The 15164-nt window shown below is 33.5% G+C and overlaps 1 long non-coding RNA gene across 1 annotated transcript; it reads right to left on the bottom strand.

The window, feature by feature from the left end:
• Positions 1-230: 230 nt before the first annotated feature.
• On the bottom strand, positions 231-14159 carry LOC122801355. The gene is made up of 3 exons (XR_006364689.1): positions 13973-14159; positions 1110-1230; positions 231-735 (listed from the first exon to the last, which is right to left on the bottom strand). It is a non-coding gene; the product is annotated as an uncharacterized LOC122801355 (long non-coding RNA).
• Between the last annotated feature and the right edge of the window lie 1005 nt (positions 14160-15164).

Genomic DNA, 15164 nt, shown 5'->3' with positions numbered 1-15164 from the left:
CAGCTGAGAGAACAGAAACATAATGCAGTGGCAGAGAACTGCTCACTGAAAAAATGATTTTGTATAAATGGCATTCTGAGGATCCCAAGTTAAAAAATTCAAAAGTTAAAATTAATTTTGTAAGGTGCAGAAATGCAAAAAAATGATGCGTAATTAGTTGTCAGATTATTACTTTAGTTTCATTTGAATTTATTACAGAGACAAAAAATGTCACTGAGTTTTCCGTTTGATTCAGTAATAAAGTTGCTGCCTTCCTGTTTGGTTACAGACCTGCAAGAATGTATTCATTAGTAGCACTGGTTTATTTCAGGGAGATGAAATGTATATAAAGTCAGGACAACAAGCAATGCTATTGGTTTATAATTGGTAAAGCTGCAAATCATAAGACCTGATACTGCTTTTTTTGTGCTTTGCAGCTATTGCTACAGAAAGTCACACTATCAAATTAAGTTATTCTGAATAATTTCCAGTTTGGTTTTCCATAATGCATGTTTTTCAAAATAGTCAGGAAAAATGATTAAATCTTTCACCCAGACTTGCATCAGAAATCTGATGGAGGAAATTGAAAGACTTAATTGTGTGAGTGACTTATCCAGCGACAGACATAAACTAGGGTGGCTCTTCCAATAACCCAGCAGTGACTTGGGACAATATAGATTAAGGCTTATCTATGGGTTGCATGCATCTTTTGAACTATTTTGCATGTTCTGGGTTGGTCCAGTCATGTATCAAGACCTGCAGAAAAAACAGAAATAGAGATTACTATTTTTTCAATGTTTCTTTGAATATAAACAAAATGTAATTAACTGCATAGATTATGCTGTACATATACAGTATATTAATTGAATTTGTATAAAATCTGTTTCAGTTATCTAAAGAAAAGTATTCTTTAGAGTATATAATATAGATTAGCTTAAACGAGTATATTACAGATACAAAAGCTGAACTGTATATGAATTAGTGATGTCTTACCATGACATATTTCAAGCCAAAACTGTATTTCATGTTATATTTTTAGACCATTGCAAACTAGTACTGAATTTCATACTTAACCACAAAATAGAAATAGAACAGTTCGCCACCACACAAGGAAAAAATCCAGTGATTACCTTTATACTTTATTAAAATTCCAATCCAGTAGTTGATCCAAAATGCAGTCCCACAGCACAGGTAACATTTTTCCTTGTGTAGTACTGTATTTCAGTTTATGCTTTCATTTGTGTTCAGATGCTATAGGAAAAAGGGTATTCCTTTAGTGTTGGTTTAGCTAGTTTTCAGAATATAACATTTATGCACAGCTGTTCCAGATGTTCAGTATAAATGGACAATACTTTAGTTTTAGTTTCAGTCAGATTTTAGAATACGGCATTCATATTCAGTTATTTTGAATGTTCAATATAATACATTTCTAACAGCATCACTAGACAGTTTCTACAAGTTAGGTTTCATTTGTTACAGAATACAGTGCACACTGCATAATGATTATTGCACATTAGACAGAAAGTTAAAAAGGTACTGACAGGGTAGGCAAAAGTACAAATCTGAAATGCAGAAAACATATATTTTATAGGTTCATAGGCTGAAATGTAAGTATTATGCTAACTACACTTATGGGCCATGTTAAGCCAAGCCATTTTCCATTTTTATGCCTGAAATAAAGTATACCATTTGGTTATTGTTGGCCTTATCCATCCTATGGTTGGTAAATATATATTATTCCTAATTATATTAACTGGAATCATAGCATGGATAATTTGAGGGAATCAATGCATTAGATAAAGGATTTAGGAGCTGCCTCTGTCTAGTAGTAGTGGTACAGGGGGCAGTCCTGGGATAAATTGTCTGTTTGCCACACATAGATATAGGCTGAGCCTCAATATAGACAGATATGAACTTTGTTTTATGTGGATGGGAAGTCTGTTTTATAACAGTGATATCCTCTGTGAGATATACCTGTCCCTTCAAACCATTCTATTGATGCTGCAGGAGAGGTTTAAATCCCTAGACTGAGTATTTCTGTTGTCATATGACTGGTTGCTGTAGGATACCAAGTATAGTGACAGGACTTTGAGACAGTTAAAGTAGGACACATTTTTAGGTTTTGTATCCTTTTCATAAGGTACCTCTGTGTGTGTGTTCCAGTTGCTACATGTATCTGGAGAGATACATGCCAAAGGGGGCATTATATTCAATGACTTGCCTAATGAAGGCTGAGTAAAGGACAATGACAATTCTTGGTCTAGACACAGGCCCATTGTTTATAAGCTGAGCAATATAGAAGCACTGCTTACAGCAATAGACACATGCTGGTCAAAAAAAAGGTCACTGTCCACTTAAGTTCCCAAATCCCAAGCAACTGGATCAACTCTTAGGGGTTTATTGTTAATGTGGTAGTTCCCTGAAGTAGATGACTTCCAAAAGGATACAGTAATGCATTTTTTGGCATTTAGCTTCAGTTCATGATTTTGGCACCAGTTATTTATTTGGGACAAACCTCCTTCAGGATGGCTAAGTCATGTAAATGTACTTCTATTGCAGCACACAGATATTTACAGAATGTGTAAGACCCAAATTTGAAATACAGACTTGTACTGCAGCACATTGATATTTAAAATATAAATATGCAGTATTATTAGTTAACACTTTAACAAATCTAGCTACAGATTTAAAGAAACACATTAATATAGTATATGGTCATTATGCTTTAATATATATATATATATATATATATATATATATATATAGAGAGAGCGTAAAATAGAGTTAATCATCAAATTAGTACGGATCTTGTTACACAGAATATTTAACACCAGTTACAACAAATATTAAAGAACTGTCTAGTTAAATTAAATCATAAAGTTTATGATACTTCAGTCCAGAAGATTTTTCAGATACTTAACAGGTCATTAATGCTTAAGTGACACCTTTCAGAGATCTGCATATACAAAATTGCCTAAGAAAAACTCATCAGAAACTAGGGATGCTTTGCAGAGCCACAAATCTTCTCACCAATGCAACTATAACTACACTTGCCACTACTGTTCTCCTTCCCACTCTTCTATATGGCACTCGCATGCTTAATAACCTCCAGGCTTCACAAAAATTAAAACTTGAACAATGCTATAACAAAGTTGCTAAATCTGCAGCACATACCCCTTTCAGAACCCACCACTGTATAGCACTGAAAAGCCTTAATTGGTTAGAACTGTTGCAACAACTGACATACACACAACTTTTTACCACCCTTAAACTTAGCCAGTATCTATCCTCCTGTCCAGCACTAAAAAACACTTTAGACAGCTATATTCCTAGTCAGTCATTGCAATCCATTAAACAAAAACTCCTTTCTGTCTACAAACCTAACAAATCTACTGGACATTACTTGTCCTTGTACAAGATTGCTAAGGCCTGGAACTCCTTACCTGTATCCATCAGATCTATACCCTCCCTTCCATCTTTCAAAATCAATCTGAAAGACTTCCTAGATAAAATGTGTCTCTGTTTTTCTCAGAACCAGGATAAACTATATCCCTAAATATAAACAAGTACCATATACCTCTTTACTCTCCCTCCTTCACATACTTCCTTACTGTTATCTAATTCTCTTCCTTACCTTTTTCTCTAAATAAACCATAAGCTTGTTTTTTCCTCACCTCATATTGCAATACTTATTTGTATTAGACTAACTTAACCTTTAATTTCTTAACAAACTGTCTATTATTTCTCGAAATATTAAATGATTGCCATATACCTTGTATCGATTCTTACCCAATGTCTTTATAGCATATCTAATTTTTTATAATTATTCCAACTGCAGATTTTTTTTTTGTTTGAAGATTGTAAATTATTGTTATTAAAATGTTTTGTAATAATTTGGAACTTTTTTCCCCCAGGCCTCCACTGAAAATGGGCTTCTACCTAGTTGGACTTTCCCAGTAATCACATGTTAATAAATGATAAAGAAATACTCTGAAGTCAGTTCAGCTGAGATATTCAGAAAATTGAGTACAGCATTTCAGGTTAGATACTCAAGATATTGAATGCAGAAATCATTACAAATGTCCAGTAGTTTAAATATTTTATGAGAGCTACTTTCTAGTCTTCCCAGTATGTACCACATCTCCCCTTACAGCAATCCAGCAACAACTATTCAGGTCAGTAAAGTTTCTTATTGCTTACCTCAAAATAAAGTTATAATCAAATATGTATTACTGTCTTTTATATCCATCTTGGTGATAATACGGCTATACCAGAAGATATCCTACACTGGATATCCATAACAGTTAGGCAAGAAAAAAATATTACTAGGTGACGTGAATGTCAGTTGGTTGGACACAAACTCTAACTCCCCTACATCTAGCATGAACTTATTATATGGTTTCACAAAACTAATTAATAGCCCCGCACATTATAGCAAGACATCATATTCTCTTATACTGGATCCTAGTATCAGATCCTAGCAAATACTCCATCACAGATGCAATGTCAGACTCTCAGTGATCATCTCCCAATGTATATGACTAGACATCTTGCACATCAGTTAAACAGTATATTTATAAAGCAACATGTAACCTTTCCAAGTTTAACCTAGAAATGTTCATTACTACACTGTCATCTATTAACTGTAACTTCATAAAAATCCCCCTTTGAAAATGCTGTAATTGAATTTAATACAACTTTTCTAAATATCCTAAATAGCCTTGCACCTTCTAGAAGGAAGAGACTGAATGCAAAGTAATATGGCTAACTAAAAAGAGTAGGAAAGAAGGGCAAACATATAAAATACCTCAATATCTTGAGAACTTCAGAATGCTTCACAATTATACTAAAAAGCAAATAAACGAAGACAAAAAATGATACTATAATAACTTTCAGAATAATACTAAACATGACCCTAAAAAGTTTGGACACCCATTAAAGAAATCTTACATCCTGGCCAAAAATTCAACCCAAACCCCTCTCTTGATAACTCACCACTCAAAACTGCAATACAGTTTAACTCTTATTTTATAGACAGTATAGCATCGCTGTGTTATTTGGGGTTGGAAGGGTGGCCTAATGTTTAAAGTGTTTGCCTTACAAACACAAGGTGCAGGGTTTGAGTCTCACAAGGGATAATTGGCTAGGCTTGAAATGGCTTGCAAGAGCAGTTAGCTTAGTACTAACCTATGAATCTAACCAAGGATTCCTCAACATCTAATCTGAACCCTACCTGACAGCAACATATCACCATATCCATTTTCACCTACAAACCTGTGCCCACATCCTACATAAAACAGTGTGCTCTTCTTCAGTTGATGACCTTCCAAGCAAATACCTAAAAATAGCAGTTGATAGCATTGTCTAACTTATCTCAAGCCTTATAAATAGGTTACTCTGGGAATCCCGCATTCCATCACTCTGGAAAAAGTCACACATTATCCCACTGTGCAAAGGAGGAAATTCAACAGACATTAATAATTTTAGACCTATAGCAATCTTATTTCTCCTCACCAAAATACTTGAAAAATGTATTCAAAAATAATAGCTAGACTATCTCTTGCAGGAAGCTCTACTATCCCCTACACAACATAGTACTAGCACTGCCCTTCTAAGTTTTCTAACCTATATAGATAGTGTCAATAAAGCCAGAGATAATAGCAAACTACTCTCTCCCTTACTTCTAGACTTGTCTAAAGCCTTCAACATAGTTTGAAACAGCAAACTTCTACTTCAAATGTTCTCAATAAGACTCTCTTGGCCCACCCTTCTGTGGTTCAAAAGCTACCTGCCCAATAGGTATCAGTCAGCAAAATGGCTCTCTCCTTACCTCCCAGTCACCACAGCTGTACCATAAGACTCTGTCCTTAATCCTCCCATCTTTAACTTTTTCACCAACACCCTCTATATTTCCACACATCAGGCCACCCTGATACAATACACAGATGATTCCACTCTCATTTGCACATTTGACAACATGGTACACCTCCAAAAAATTACTCAGGAAGCTTTAACATTCACTGCAACATGGTTTCTTAACTCACAACTCATGCTCAACCCAAAAAGACCAAACTACTACTCCCCCCCCCCCAAATCCCTCCCTCATGAGAAAACAACATTTAAAGTCCTATATCTTGATAATATAAGTCACTTCTCATAGCACACTATTAGGGGTGATAGTGGATGATAATCTTACCTTCAAGACCTGCATATACAAAAACTGCACAAGTAAAACTCAGCAGAAACTAGGGAAGCTTTGCAGAGCCAAAAATCTTCTCACCAATGCAACTATAACTACACTTGCCACTACTGTTCTCCTTCCCACTCTTCTATATGGCACTTGCATGCTTAATAACCTCCAGGCTTCACAAAAATTAAAACTTGAACAATGCTATAACAAAGTTGCTAAATCTGCAGCACATACCCCTTTCAGAACCCACCACTGTATGGCACTGAAAAGCTTTAATTGGTTAGAACTGTTGCATCAACTGACATATACACAACTTCTTACAACCTAGAAAATTAGATAGCATGCATCCGCCTGTCCAGCACTAAAGAAAACTCTAGACAGCTACATTCCTAGTCAGTCATTGCAATCCATTAAACAAAAACTCCTTTTTGTCTACAAACCTAACAAATCTACTGGGCATTGCCTGTCCTTGTACAAGATTGCTAAGGCCTGGAACTCCTTATCTGTATCCATCAGATATATACCCTCCCTCCCATCTTTCAAAATCATTCTGAAAGAATTCCTAGATAAAATTTGTCTGTTTTTCCTCAAAACTGGGATAAACTATATCCCTAAATGTAAACAAATACCTTATACCTCTTTACTCTCCCTACTTCACATACTTCCTTACTGTTATCTGACTCTCTTCCTTGCCTTTCTGTCTAAATATACCATAAGCCTGTCTTTTCCTCACCTCATATTGCAATACATATTTGTATCAGACTAACAACCTTTAATTTCTTAACAAACTGTCTATAATTCTCTAAATATTAAATGATTGCCATATACCTTGTATCGATTCTTACCCAATGTTTTTATAGCATGCCTACTTTTTTATAATTATTTCAACTGCAAATTTTTTTTGTTTGACGATTGTAAGTTATTGCTATTAAAATGTTTTATAATAATTTTGACCTTTTCTCCCCCAGGCCTCCACTGAAAATGGGCTTCTACCCAGTTGCACTTTCCCAGTAATCAAATGTCAATAAATGATAAAGAAATACTCTGAAGTCAGTTCAGCTGAGATACTCAGAAAATTGAATACAGCATTTCAGGTTAGATCTGCCATTACAATGAAAAGGCAATAGCTTGTTTAAGACTTGATCAGATGTTGCTGAATTATTACATCTTCCTCCATGGTATGCTGCTACAACATAACAAATCACCTTTATCGGACAGTGTGTGCAGACGATTTGGCACATAAAGAAGAAATGGAGATATTTGGCATTTGTCCTGTACAGCACTAAGTAATAAAAGGATAAAGACATGTATTTCAATTCTTAACATTTAAGAAAATGTCTAATGCCTCAAGTTTATTCTCCAACAAATAGTAGCAAGAGAGTTCAGGCATGTCAAGTATTAGAAAATTATTTCTTGATAACTGTAACAGTAATATGTGCAGGTGATTTTTATGGAACAGAAAAGGAAAATTAATGATGTCAGAAGTAATAAAGTCCTGGCGAAAGTTTTGAAAATGTCTAATAAATGTGCCATTTAACAGGATGAATGTTCATACAGAGGGGGTGAAATGTCAGCAATACTGACTATTTATAAGGTCAGACAGATTCGGTCATAGAAGGACACAGTTGGAGTAGTACAGTGAGATTGTTTGATCATAAGACCATACTCCTTAAAGTTATGAAGCAAGTAAGTAATAAAGAAAAGGGTAAAGAAATATTTATCTCATGAAACTATGCAATAATCACATATAAATTAGGTCTTTTGGAAGACCTAAAAAGAAACGTCAAGAACAAATATTTGTTGTTAAGGCAGAAAGATAGAAATGAACAGTACAAAGAGTTATGGTAAATCTCTGATTTCCATGTGAGTTTGGAAGGGAATAGTGAAAAATATAAATACAGAAACAACTGCAACAAAAATGAGACAGGTTGAAAGAATGGCTTATAAATCAAAAATGTATATTAAGTGGATAAAGGGAGGTGTACATTGGTCATGGAGAAAAGAATTTAAGAAAAACTACAGTTATTTGGCTTCTTATGGTTGATCAGTGAAGGTATAAAATGTAGGTGGATAAGATGAGGAAGGCAGAAGTTAATCTGAAAATATAAAGGAAAGTATGTGGAGGAATATGTTGGATGTGGTATTAAAAAGCTGAAGGAAGCGAAAGTTTCAGTTTCAGAGGCAGACATCATGATAATAAAATTAAAGATGCATTAAAAAATTTTAAATAGGAGAAATTCCCATGGCCAGTTAAATCTTTTAAAATAAGTTTCAAAAGAGTGGTAGGAGAGGAGAAAGAATAAAGAATATAATTATGTATTATTAAACATATTTTGAAAAGAAAAAAGTAAGGTGGATTTAAATAACTGTAAACTAACAGCAATGCCAAATACAGATATGAATATATCGACAAAGATTTTGCAAATAAGATTAAATAAATTTACTACAGGCAACAATGTTCAAAGATTGTCATTCTTGATAAGAGAACTTACAAAAATAATAAGCAAAGAAAAGGATGGTATTGTATAAGCAGATATATATAATCAAAGCTTATGACAATTTAGTTAGTAGCACACTTCTGATGGTATAAAAAAATACAATTTTAGGGGAGCTCATTAGGTTTTAGAGAATACAATTATTCAAGATCATATAATGATACCATTTGTAAATGTTTTCCTAAGGAATGGAGTGAAAATTGATTAATGGAGTAAGGCAAGGGTACGCTTTTGAGACAGATGTTGTAGTGGTGCAATAGTTTACATTGCTGCCTCACAGCAAGAGGTTCTCTGGTTCAATTCTTAACTGGGGTGCCTTTTGTGTGGAGTCTGCATGTCCTCCCTGCATTCATGTGGGTTTCCTCCAGGTGCTCCAGTTTCCTCCCACATTACGAAGACATGTGTCTGGAGTGTTTCTCCCCAGGCCTCCACTGAAAATTGTCTCATTCCAACACTGATTTTCTTGGTAAACAAATGCTAAATAAATAAATAATAATAGAATGTAGAAAGAAGACAGTAAGGCTAGAATGGAACCTTTGAGAGGATACTATTATCATTATTAGTATCTGTTTTTCATTTGCAGGTGATATTATTTATGTTGGCATAAAAGAAAAACACTGAAGTGTAGAATATTTCAAAGTATATTGGAGTGGGTTGGTTTATAATTAAACAAAAAGGAATATAATATGTTTGCAAATTTAACATGCAATGGAAATAATGCTGTGAATGATAGTGAAACATTTTAGAAAGAATTTTTGAGGAAGGTAGCCTGAATAAACAAAAAAATACTGAATAATATCATAAAAGTAGACAACATTTGAGAAGGATATAACATGGTTTAAAAGAAGGCAATCAGTAAGAACATGGAAACCAAATTATTTTGTATCAGCATACCCATTTCCAATAAAACTGAAATAAAAAATTATGGATATTGCTTTTTCAATGATATGGGGAATAATAACAAATTTAATTATGTTGGAGTACTGTAGTCCAGAGATGAAGGAGACTAGATATGACAAACCCCATACTATTATTAGTTCTTTATCTCTTTAGTCAAAAACTAGGGTAAGTTTGATGAAGAAAAATTGTTACAGAAAATAGTAAAATGAATTATCAATGTGTTTGGAGAGTGTAAGTGAAGAACTATAAAATGATAAAGTAAAGATGATCTTTTAAGTAAAATAAGAAATATATGTTATAGAAAAATGAGTGACCATTATGATATAAGGAGAAATCAGTACAACGTGTTATATGACTATTACACTACAATTAGCATATCTACAGTTAACCACTTCCCCATTAGACTCTCTCTTATACACATACCAGTTATTCTATTCTACAAGTGTAAGCTACTCCATCTATGTCCCATTCCATCCATAAGTAATTAGTTACAAATATAAATGGCTGTTATACAAACTTCATATTCACCAAAACATATGTCTGTCTGGAGACATTAATCCAAACCCAGGACCTCCTAACACAACTCCTTCACAATACTTAAATAAAGATGCTGCACTACTTCTTTTAGACATCACCCTAAGAAGTATATAATTTGAAATTTTCCTGGTATATGCATTGCTTGCTCTCCATGACCCAGACATTGTTGTAGCCACAGAACATGGTTAAATGAAGACAGCAAATATAATGATGTAGAGATGGTCCCACCAGGGTATAATAAACTTAAGATGCAATAGAAACAAAAGAAAAGCAAGAGGAGTAGACATATTACTCAAACAAAATCTCAGCCTTATCATAAGCTCTCTCACCCCACTCTCTATATTGGAAATGCAGAAATTCTTATATCATTCAAAATAAATAAAGGTAAAACGATAACCCTTGTGTTGCCAACACGCCTTCTGATTTTCCTGTATCTAAATTTCTTCTGAGGTTTTTAGGACAAATTGAAGATAAGCATGACTTTTAAGAGGAAGTTAGGTATTCTGTCAGATAAGTGTGCTGAAAAGGAATACATTAACTTGTCAAAAGCAAAGCACTCCCACATGCATCACGTTTTATCTGGTTACACCTTACAGCCTTAGAAATGTGTGTTTGTGTATAATCAAAAGTTGTGAAAGCTCTGAAGTTTGCATGAAGCAGTATTTTCTTTTTTTTTTCAAATTTAAGGTACAAAAGGAATTGCATTTAAGTATAAATGTGAATATTTCTATGTGTTGTAAGACTGCATAATTGATATCTCATAATAAAATGGGTTTTCATCCAGAATCTTTGACTGTCTGTTTGGGATTAATGGCTACATTATATTGTTTATTTACAGATTAACATTTACAAACTTATAGGAATATATATTACTCCAGATAATAATTATAGCAGAGATGAAGAACTCTCATCAGGTATTTCCAAAAACATATCCCAATAAATTCTTATTCTAGGTGATTTTTATGTACATTACACACAACTGGACCTCAACTACCCAAAAAGAACTAAACACTGGAGCAGCAGAGGAAGACACCAACCAGGAATTATTGTAAAAAACCTTTACTTAACACTTTCTTCAGAATGACTTCAGAAATACAAATTCAAAAATTTTTACAACAGCATATATATATATATATATATATATATATATATATATATATATATATATATATATATAATTTCAAGTCCCACCCTCTAATTAATTAAATTAAATTTCATAATTACCAATCAGCATCTTAAATACATCAATGCAGTACATACTAAAAAACAATGAAAATAAAAAACAAATGCAATAAAACATTTAATGTGTATAAAATTGTGTACCTAACTATACCAACATACTATCTACTATCTGTTAAAAAAACATTTAATATTAATGAATTCATTAAGACCTGGGAAGCTATCAGCACCCAGTCTAAGTTGCCATAATGATTCTTTTCTCTCTACTGTATTTTTTACATTACCACCCCTTAAATCAATGTCAACTTGTTCCAAGACACTGAAAGTAATTTTTTATAAGAACTACAAACTATAGAATATTTAAATAAACCATTATTTTCGTCTTTAGTCCTAATGGCATAGTAATGTTCTTTTATATGTATATTTAAATTCCTGGTAGTCATACCTATATAAAATGCAGTGCAACCTGAACATAATATATACTAAATTAGTAGAATTACAGTTAAATCTACCTTGTACACTGATAGTTATATCTAAATGGGGTAAATTTATAAAGGGTCCCTCATGAGTATATCTACAGACATTGCAACAGAAACATTTAGACATTCCCCTGGGTGTGTTACAGGCATAGATTTCAACATTTCATTCTTTTCTAAAAGGTTCTTAAAGGTGTTAGATTTCTTATATACAAAAATAGGTTTATTACCTAAAATAGTAGATAATCCGTTATTGCCTGAAATAATCTCCCAATTATTAGTAACTACTGACTGAATTTTATTACTGTATACAGACATACTAATAATACATCTGGGAACAGTTGAAAAAGCAGTAGAACCTTTACTGGGTACAGGCTAACAGTTAATGTTCTTAACTTGCAACCCTATAATTAATATGAGGGAAAAATCAGCATCTCTTCTATTAGCAATGTCAGTACTAATGTAATGAAGTAAGGCCAACGGGTAACCTCTACACAAAAATAGTTCAGTAATCAAATCAATTTCCTTATAAAATGCATTATCATCAGTTATGCGAGACGCCCTTATGTATTGACTTTTAGGCACATTCCTTTTCATATACAAAGGGTGATTGCTGCTAAAATGCAAACAATTATTGAAGTACGTGAATTTTCTAAAGATACTACTGGCAAAACACTTAATAGTAGAATCCCATTCCAAACATACATTCAAATCATTTATTTTATTACGATAACCACTTAAAGTACATTTTAAAAAAAGCACAAGTAACATTTAATTGTGTTAAGAAAGTAGAATAATTGGCTAAGGGACCCTTAATAATAAAAAACAAATCATCTATATATCGACAGTAGAACAATATATCAGAAAAAAGACCAATGAAAGGTAAAATATCTTTCTCCCACCATCCCATTACCAAACCAGTGAAAGCTGGGGCTACTGTTGCCCCTATTGCTACCCTTCTGAGCTGTTTATAGCTCTTTTTATTAAAGATGGAAAATTATTATCCAAAAAATGTTCTAGTAGGGAGCAGCATGTTCTGACTGTGGACTTAGACCAAATAGTATATTTAGTAAGAAACTGAGACACAAATTCTAACCTACTTGAGGAATACAGGTATATAGGGAAACTACATCGGCAGTTAAGATGAAAAAATCTGTTCCAGTACAACTAGAATCTTATTAATATAACACCAAGCAAGATGCGGCTAGGATAAATGAACTGCTGGTAAAATAATTCAGAAATATATCACAAAACATCCAACAGGCCAACCAATGCTGTAGGAAGTCACAACTTCAATTCTGTTTTAAAAAGCAAAAATATCATTTATTCCAAGAGGTAAGTGCTTTCATGGTGAAACCACCACTTTATCAGACCATAACTTGAATCTTACTAATGTTTGTGAAACAACCAAATTTGTTCCAAAAAGGAAAATGAGTCCTTAATGAAAGAAGGGAGTTTCTGAACTATAGGATTTAATAGTGTGTCCAGATATAATGACAGACCTTCTGTGATACTACCTGATGCAGAGACAATGGGCCTAAAAGGTGGATGAGAAGCATTCTTGTGAATTTTGGGTATACCAAATAGTATACCCAATCTAGGATTATCATTGACCAAAAAATCATAAATGTCAGCTGTAATATCACCATTCATTAAATGATCATAAAGAACATATTTGACAAATCTATAGCTTCTATCTATGAAGTCTCCATTGATCTCTGTGTATTCATTTTTATTATTTAAAAGTTCTTCCATTGCCTTAATATAGTCAGCTGTAGACATCACTACTACACCACCTACTTTGTCAGCTTTCATAAACCTGACATTATCAGCATGTTGTAGCTCATAAAGAGCTTTCTTCTCTTCACTATTTAAATTAAAATACACTTTGTCAGGTTTACTATCCAACATAGCCCTAATGTCTTTACTACAGAAGGATTCAAATGCTTTTAACGTATTATGCAAGGCAGGATTATAAGTGGACGGCTTTCTAAAAGTACTAATACAAGGAACATTCACATCTTTAAAAATGCATGTCAGGTTTAACTTTCTGATGTACAATTTTAGATTAAGCAAAGTATTTGCTAAATCAGGTCTATTACTAGGAATGTAATTAAGTCCCAATTTACGCACCCTTAAATGAGCATCAGATAGAACAAAATTAGAAAGGTTGTAAACTTTTATGTCACAATGTACATTAGAAATAGGTTTAAAACCTGTGAAATTGTCCATGACTACTTCCAAAACCGGCTCCCTCCACGTCCCTGCTTCGTCTGTACTGCCATAGTTGTCCCTTTGCCGTTTTTTGAAAATTCGTTATGCTTATTAGAGCCAGAAGCAGCTACCAAAGGTGAATTTACATTCATAGTATTATTCTTCGGCATAGTGGAGTTGTTGGAACCATTGCTGTTGTCTTGCAAGTGACGTACCTCATCTGATGGAAGGAAAACAGTTCTAGTAGATGGAACAGCAGTTTTTAAGGTGGAATGTCCGGTTTTCAATGCAGAACTGTATGAGTGTTTATTAGTGGAAATAAAAGAGGGTTTGTATTGTGATTTCTTTGCTGGTTTAACATTAATAAAGAATGCATTGCTCTCTTCATAAGCTGTTAAATCTCTGTTAATCTTTTTAAGCTTTCTTTCAATCACTATACGCTCATACTTATCAACTGATTCCAACATCTGTACTTATGGTGTAGAATTACTGTTGGAATCAAGACATTGCTTGCATTTATTGTCCAAGACTTCCAGCTCTTCTTTTAAAGCAGCTAGTGTACTTTTATTGTGCTTAACCAATAGCTTTAGAAAATCAAGACCTGCCAAGTTGAAAAAGGAAACCAGTTCTTTAAAAAACAAATTTTCCTTAAGAACTCCATTTGGAGCCTTAAAGAAACTTAATCCTTTCGGAACAATTTGTAAAGCTATACAGTGCTCAAAGTACGTGTTCTCAATAACCAGGGCTCTATATTTTTTAAGACCCTTTTCCATATGGAATAATTTAGCAGATATATTACTACTGTCAACTGTCTCAGTCACTTCATCTTCAATAATAAAAGTGAAGGGATCAACTTCTGAAACTAAGGCAGCTTTAACATCTTTATAAAAGATTTGCTATTGGCAGAACATCCTTCATCCATATTAAACAAGACAGTACCTTTATCACTAGCTGCTTGACTAGATGAAATAAGTCCTTGCCGTGTAGATAGAATACCGTTTCTGTCGAACTTTTTCATCAGTGCAACCAAGGATGTCTGTAAGCTTTGAAGCTCTGCAAACAGACCTGCCAGCTCAGTTTGCTGGCTCTCATCAGTAAGATGTAAGGACATATTTAACAGGTCATCCTCTGGAGCTTGAGCCATAATCAAAACACTAATAAAAATGACCATGAGTGAAAAAAAACAACAAATAA

The sequence above is a fragment of the Protopterus annectens genome, chromosome 1.part0, assembly GCF_019279795.1.
Source record: "Protopterus annectens isolate FY-2018-M chromosome 1.part0, PAN1.0, whole genome shotgun sequence".
NCBI lineage: Eukaryota > Metazoa > Chordata > Ceratodontiformes > Protopteridae > Protopterus > Protopterus annectens.
The sequence above is the reverse complement of the archived record's forward strand: the minus strand, read 5'-3'. Positions and strand labels throughout refer to the sequence as shown.